This window comes from Phaethon lepturus, unplaced genomic scaffold (genome assembly GCF_000687285.1).
Source record: "Phaethon lepturus isolate BGI_N335 unplaced genomic scaffold, ASM68728v1 scaffold13881, whole genome shotgun sequence".
In the NCBI taxonomy this organism is placed as follows: Eukaryota; Metazoa; Chordata; class Aves; order Phaethontiformes; family Phaethontidae; genus Phaethon; species Phaethon lepturus.
In genome coordinates, this window is record NW_010515700.1 from 41,264 (window position 1) to 49,123 (window position 7,860).

Sequence of the window (7,860 nt, forward strand, 5' to 3'; positions counted from 1 at the left end):
TACAGCCTCATGTTTTAGGTAAGATGCTGTTTCTAAATCCCACCTCTTTCCACCCAGTCACACACCTGAATTCTGGTGTAACGTAAAATCCATTTTCAAAGAGGTATGCCCTGAAAGGGAGGCAGTCTTGGGAGTATTTTTTTTTTCCTGTTGCTCTTGCTAAAGTACAGCTAATGGAATGAATGTATTTAATCTACCATTTTACAGGAGGGTGTTGGGGCAGCCCAGGGCCGTTATCATGTAAGTGGTTATGTCCGCAGCATGTGAGTGTAAACCGACTCCCAAAATTGCAAAATGCAGATGAAAAGCTACTCATTTCTGTCCTCTGCCAGATGGTTTGATCAGAAGCACAGAGATGCCCATGGTACAGCTGGTTTTATTTTGAGCTAGGACAGACTAGAGTGATATAAAAAGGGAAGTTTATATAAGCAGATTGCACAGCAGTAACTCGCATCAGGAGGTTGTTTTTCATAGACCCTGTGAACTCTGTAAGAGCGTATTGTTTTTTTTCAAATGCAGTATATTCTTTTCCCAGTGGATTGCAGTCAGTAGCGTTCACCTGCTGCCTAAAGAAATCAGTAATGCGCAGTAATGTTTCAGATAATCACTTGATTTATCTGGTCCTGTTCATTTTCAGTTTGTTCCTCTGCAGTTCTTGCTATTGCGAGACATTTTTTTTCAAGCACTGAGTGTTGTTTTGGTAGGGTGCGTAAATTGCATTAGGTCTTAGGCTTCTTTCCTGCCTGCACTGGAACATGGGAAGAGAGCCTGACGTTGTGTCTCCTTACGGCTGAGGTGCTGTAGAGGACAGTGGAATGAAACCACTGTTAAGAAACTCCGAAGTACCCTCCCAGCGTGAACTTGGCTGCTGCTTCATGAAAGAGACTTAAGCTGGGTAAAAGCAGTTTTTCTATCAAGGGAAAAACATGAAATGGATACGATATATAGGAAATTCTGTGCTAAAAATATCATGCTGGTCAAGACTGTTTGGAGCTTAGCAGGCTAGTCTGTAAAGGATAAATTCCTATCGGCTGCAGTTCGGTTCTACCTTCTGGAAGTTGGCTGGTGTTACCGATGTAGTGGGCTCTTTGCTGCGCCATCCATGGGCTTCTGCTTCTGAAGAGTTCAAAATGCGTTTGATAGAAAATGATGTTAATGAACCATACCGTTGATCACAAAATGGTTAATGAATACAACTTTGAATTTATATTGGAGGAAATATAATGGAAGAATGTATAAAGTGATGAAGAATGAAAAATTCACAGAACATCGCTAACTGAAAGCTGTTGCACACAGAAGTGAGAACATAGCCGCTTCAGTGTATTGCGAATAAAGATGGTTCTCTGCCAGGGTTGCACACAAAACATCTGTACATTTCTATGTTTAATTGTTCATAAACAAGTTGTCACAATTGAAACAATGTGAGTCCTAATGGTTTAGCGTTACTGCTCGTCTAATCCCGTTACACGAAGAGTGTCTGCCCATTCAGAACGAGCAGTGCTCTCTTCAGTGCCCTTCGGTGATCACGCCTTCCTTACAGGTTCTCTTGTATTCTACCTGTGCTTCTGTCGGGTATTGCAGCACGGTGTCTTTTGCAGGAGGGATTTTTTTTTTTTTTTAAGTTACTCTCACCAGGTTTAGAAAAGCAAGATTCCAATCTAACTTGCTTACTGGAAAATTAAAAGGTTCCTTCTCCCTCCTCCATGCCCAGCATCAAAAATAAGATGCATCTTAGTGCAGTAAAAATACAATGATCACTGTGGTACTGTTTATTATTCACATTATTCACGTTTTGCAAATGATGTAGCTTTTTTTGTCTGACACTGCCATGAAGTGCTGTTAACTTTTTTCACCTGTTTATACAAGATAATACAGATACCGATCACTGTGTGTGACAGGATTCAACTGCTCCGCTTTGCCTTGACATAAAATTTGGGGACCAAAGGTACTTAAAACTGGGATTTCCAAACCGTGAGTCAGGTGTTGGGTGCGTTCTCTTGATAGTCAGCTGGAGATTTTGTGATGAGCTGATACAATCACACAGAATAATTACACATCTGGGGTACTGTATTGTTTGGAAATACTGGAGCCATATGAAATAAAGGATTATTTTGCAAAATTGCATATTTGATAGTTTTTACACTTTTCTAAAAAACAAACAAAAAAAAAAAAAACAAAAAACAATTGGAAGAGCAAAATTGAAACCATACCCTGGTTTAAAATGTCTGCATACATCATGAACACTTCTGAGCAGCTTTATTTTTTCTGTAAAAACTCTAGACTACCTGGCTGTGATACAATAGAAGTCTTTAAAAGGATTCTATGCATTTTAAAGTTAAACCTTTTATTTTATCATTGGATAATGAAGTAACAACTATCCTATTAAAGCGAGTTAGTTCCTTAAAATTACTCTACAATGGTGTTCATTTTGTATGATAAAAAATAGTTTTCTTGATACCAGTTTATTTTCACCTGCAATTTTCTCCTTCCTTCCTGTTACCTGCATTTTTGTTTTGTATGATAAAATGGATGCAGAAGCCCGTAGTGACACTCGGTGATTTTGCAAAGAGCTGGTCATGTTTGGAATTATTTTCTTGAATTTATTTCATTGGATTTTTTTTTAATCGAATCTTTCCAGCATCCAAGATGTCATTCAGAAATGTAGACAGATACCAGAAGCAGCACTTCTCTACAAAGTTCATTAGGTGTCTCTTCCCTTTTTTTTTTCTTTTGTGTGGCAAAAATAAAGTTGATTTCTTTCAAGATTATTTCATGCACTTCTAATCCTTAATAGATGAGATTATGTTCTTTGGTTGTATTTATTGTGCTTGTATCTAATAGATACACAATCTCCATTGTGCTTACCATAAACACAACAAATAGCAAAATAACACTTCAGTTCACTGTACAGCTGCAGCATTAATTTGTGATAATGTTGTTTATTAGAGCTCTCATCGGGAAGGACACAGAGAGAAACGAAGTGGTAAGGGGAGGAGTGCAGCAGTAGGGAGGAGGGGGGGAAAGCAGCTTCTGCAGCCCTTGCTCACTCCAGCACTGGAAGCTTTGCCAGCGCTCAGGCTGCAGAGTTTCTCCGCAGGTCACTGCGCAGCGATGAGTCCTCTTGAAGTTTCTGGGAGTTGAGGGCACACCAAGTGCAGAACCTGGGCCCTCATCAACACTGGATTGCCACTATCCTAGAAAGATGGGGATCCAACCTTTTTGTGAGCAAGGCTGTAATCATTTTGTAGATGTATATATTTTTTTAACAGTCAGCTAGGCAAAGCAGTATCGAGTGGAACAGCGCCGCTCATTCCGTGGCCCTGGCATCTCTCGCGAATGATAGCTCTTCGCTCCCTGTCACCTTTTGCATTAACTGCTGGTGCGCAATACTGCAATGTCTAACAAAGGAAAAAGGAACTCCTTGGAGCATAGTAAGACATCTTGCACAATTTCCAAAACAGCACCCTGGTCGTACTTATGTCTACCTCTTTGTTTCCCTCTGGCTTTTCTCTTGTTTTTCTGCGTGGTGGTCTTCTGTGAGGGGTGGGGGGAATCAGGGAGGGGGAAGTGGGAGGGAAAACTTGAACTCTGAATATGAAGACGCTGAGGGGGGATCCAGTGCTTACCAGCCGTGTTGTCATATTGAAAAAGCCATTGTTTTTAATTCCAGCCTAGTATGAAATGTTTGTTTTAAAAAAATCCTTCCTGCTGGAAAGAAAAATGTATTTTTAAAAAGAAAAAACATCCCTCTTTTGGCTATGAGAATGTCAGCTGTATGAGTTGTGACCATATCATGATGTGCCGATCAGCTATAAATAAATTTTTATTTCTCAGGACTCCGTCTTGTATTTTTACTCTTCTGGTAACTGTCACAGGTTTTCTGCCAGGCTGCTCTGCATTTTTAAATATCACTAATTTCAGCTGAGGCAGCAAATAAAAAAGATGTGTGAATGTCATGTGTGCTCACTCCAGTTTACAAAGAAACATCTCTTCTTGATTTAAAAAAAAAAAAAAAAACCTGCCCTGTGAAATGTACAGAAAGGCTTGCTGCAGGTTAGCTCGGGGCACAGGGGAATTGCTGCAGGTAGGTTCCAGTTCCAGGTGTTTCTGTCCCTCCTCCTCCACCCACCTCTCTTGAGAGCTGCTGTGAGCTTCGAATATACTACAAAATCATGCGCTTAGCCCATGGGGTACGCAGAGAGAGTACCTAACTTTCCAGCTGATTGTAAGTGGGCGGCTGCTTTTAAAGAAGTTGCAGAGGAATGGGCAGAGCTGTACGAATGGACCAGGAGTCTGAGATGGTCAGACATGTTGCATGCTGTAGTTACCATTTCTTTACTTTTGAGATCACAGCATCTCCTCCTCCTGAAAAAAAGGCTGTCTTGTTAAGTATCTTTACGTAGCAGGAGTCTGTTGGTACTTAAATTTCCCATATGTGCTTAGGTTCTCTGTGGAATAAGGAAGAGGTCTCTTCCGTCAGTTGTCCTTTCTAAGGTCAGTCTGATTCTGTACCAAGTTTAGCCAGCTGGTTTGATTAAGACTTCTCCGTGTGGTTGGAGAAGTGGTATGTCAGGGAATTCAGAGCAGCTAGTGCTAGCATCTAGTGCAGCTGAATAAAGGCTGCTTATATTTTTACTTAAAAAAGATAAACCCCCAAATTGTAGAATTTGTTGTAAATTGTATTACTGTGCAAGTATTAAAGGCTGACAAGAATTGATAGTTGATCTATGAGCACTGAAGATGGCCAGGAGCTCACTGGATTGTCATGTCCAGATTTTTAAGTTTACCTTGGAAGAACTGGGAAAGTTCAAAAAAAGTGGACGTTGTGGCAGTGATAAAGACCAAACTCTGGATCTATGCAATGAGTAAATAATAAGCTGACCTCAGTAAGGCCCATCAGTGTGGCTTTGGGAGAAAGCAACACTGGTTTTGCTAAACAAAACTACAAGACTAAACTTGATGAGATGGCAAATGTGGCTGATTATTGTATGACAGAATATAGTTGAGGTTTTGTAATCTCACTTAAGAATCTGAAGGAGAAAAACTGCAAAAGGTCAATTTATACCAAATTGCTTCTGAAGAGAAAATTTTCCATTTGCAGTTAGCTAGTATAATTCTGCAGAACTGTTCAACAATGTACAATACTTTCATAAATGATACAAAATAAAATACAATTTTTTTATTCTGCCAGTTTGTTAGTTATGAGGACAAGTCAGTGAGTAGTCCAAATCACTTGGTAAAGGGTGTGTTTGAAAGTAAGCAAAAGGAAGGTCATCTAGCCACAAGGAATAGATGTCTATCGGGAAGAGAAATTATCCCAGGAGGCAGTGACTCTGAAAAGAGTTAAAAGACTCTGGCAGCTGATGGTTGCGTATGAGTTTAAATACATGCATACAAATAAAAGTGCAGATTTGACCCTTTCAACAGATAGGCCAAGTAGGAGCAGAGGGCAGTAGGATTTCTGTCTGCAGCATTAGTGAGACAGTGTATTGAATATTGACTCAAAATGGCTAAGCAAGATGGAGAAGTTTCTAGAGCAGTTTTTCCCTCCCTACAGTGTCCTTGTTTCTAGGCTAGGCATGGCTGGCTGGCTGACTTTGAGTTGAAGTAAATGCTGCCCCCAGTCCCTTAGTAAGGTTTTCTTCACTTCTGGGAGGTGGCTGGCTGTTCACTGCTCCTTCCAGCTGTCTTGTCCTTGGTGGAACTCCAGACTCCTACCTCTGAGCTATGGTGCTCTAACTCATCTGCTTGCTACACTCTGGACCTTCTTTTTTTCCCTTGCCCTACAGTCCTGGTTGTTCCTTAGGGAAGAATCATTCCACTGGCTCTCCCCTCCGAAGCAGCAGACTCCACACAAGAGGTTAGAGGCTGAAACTTCAGATTCAGATGCAATGATGTTAAACACTTCTGCTGATTTAACTTCTGTCACACCCTCGCCTACCACCAGCAAGACCAGTCAGCAAGCCTGTTGCCTTTTTCTTGCACATACCTCCTTTCCGGAGGAGGAGGAGGAGATGGGTACAGCAGCACTCTGAAACCTCCTGTCTGCCAGTGTTTTCCCCCAAGGTGAAGCTGCTGGGTTTTCTTCTCCCTCCACACTTTTGGAAACACTGAAGAGGTTTTTCTTGTAGTTCTTCTTGTGTTCCCTGATCTCTGTGTTTCTCTTAGGCTGACACATTGGGTCTTCCTCATCAGCAAGTATTTGAAGGGGAGAAACCTAGATATAGTAGATAGGGCCTGTCCTCCTGCACCTGTATCTTGAAGTGCACGAGATGTTATGCATCCTTCTGAAAAAGAAAGAAAACTCCCTCCACTGGACAAGATGGTAATTGTCTTGCATTGAAAATGGCAAACTTAAAATCTGTTCAACAGAATGGATGGGTTGGGTTGGTTTTTTGGGGTTTTTTGCCACTGCTTTGACTAAATATTCCCTTGCAGCTGGAAAAGGAGCTAGAACATTTTATGTGCAATGCTCTGCTCTGTTACACCACAGCCAAAGACTTACAGGGCCTATGCTTGACAAGCACAATTTTAAGAGCCTTCACAGCTGAACCTTATATGCTATAATTAGGGTGGGGTTGTTTTCCCAGGAAGTTTCTTAGCCATAACTGATGACAAAAATAAGTATAAATATTATTTTAATAGACCAGTAGCCTTAAAACTAAGCTCTGTTAATTGCCCACAAGCCTGCAGTAATATTTGCTGAAACGTCGATTAACCAGCGCTGAATTAATTTCTGGCAAATAAATTTTCATCCACTTCTGTTTATTCCAATATTGAGTATTGATTCCATTGTCACTTAAAGTTGTAGCTGATAGAGTTTGTTACTCCAGCTGTTGCCCTACAGTAATGCTAATAAGGTGTGGTGTGAGTTTCATGCTTATACTATAGCTGTTATCTAATGTTTGGAACAGGAGTATGTTTTGCAGACAACTAAGCATTTGCTAAGTGGACAGAAGAACATGTATAGGAGGACAGTCTCCAAAGGTTGCCTGTAGCACCTAACTACTGTGTGCCCCTTCCACAAGTCTCTCAATTGTGCTGAGAGAAGGATCTAGATTAAGATCGATTTTTAGCATTAGTCATTGAATAAACATTCCACACACACACAAACACACAAAATGAAGCTACACCAACCCAACCGCTAAAAGACCCCAGACAGAGCCAATTAAAGTTACAAAGGTAATCTGGAAAAACTTGAAGTGAAAGAATAAAGTCTAGTCTGCTCAGTTTATCCAAGGGTAAGTAAAATACAATTCTATTATGTGCAGGTATTCAGCAGGTGCTGTCAGATTTCAGACACTGCAGTTCAGTGCAGAATATAGCTGGGTGCAGAATGGGGGGGGAAGTCCTAACTTGTGTATGTGTTTGCTTCTCCATGCCTCAAGTCTTGAAATCAAAACTGTTGTCTTAAATATTTTATTACAGAGCTGAAATAGAAGTAAGTACTGTTTAGCCTAATTACAGTGGGAGGTTGTGACCTACATTATGCAGGTAACTGGACTAGATAATTGTCATGATGGTTTTTGGCCCGAAAGTCTATGAAACTTATAATTTTATTAGTAGCTAGATGGCCAGTTCTTTTCTTAGGCTTTTAACTTCTCAACACAATGTTTCTCTTTTCTGCTCCAGGCTTACAAAGACCCTAATTCTGCAAGAAATAGCAACAAATACAATACTAATTTTTCACACTCCTCAGTAATTTTCATATTTGGAGTAATTATTAAAATGCCTTTATTACATAAACACAGATGATAGGAGCTGCATAGAGAATCAGGCCCCAGATACGTCTGAGCCATTATCCTCACACCCAGAATAGCCAGGACAAGTGCCTCAGGGAAAATAGTGAGGAACCCTGGA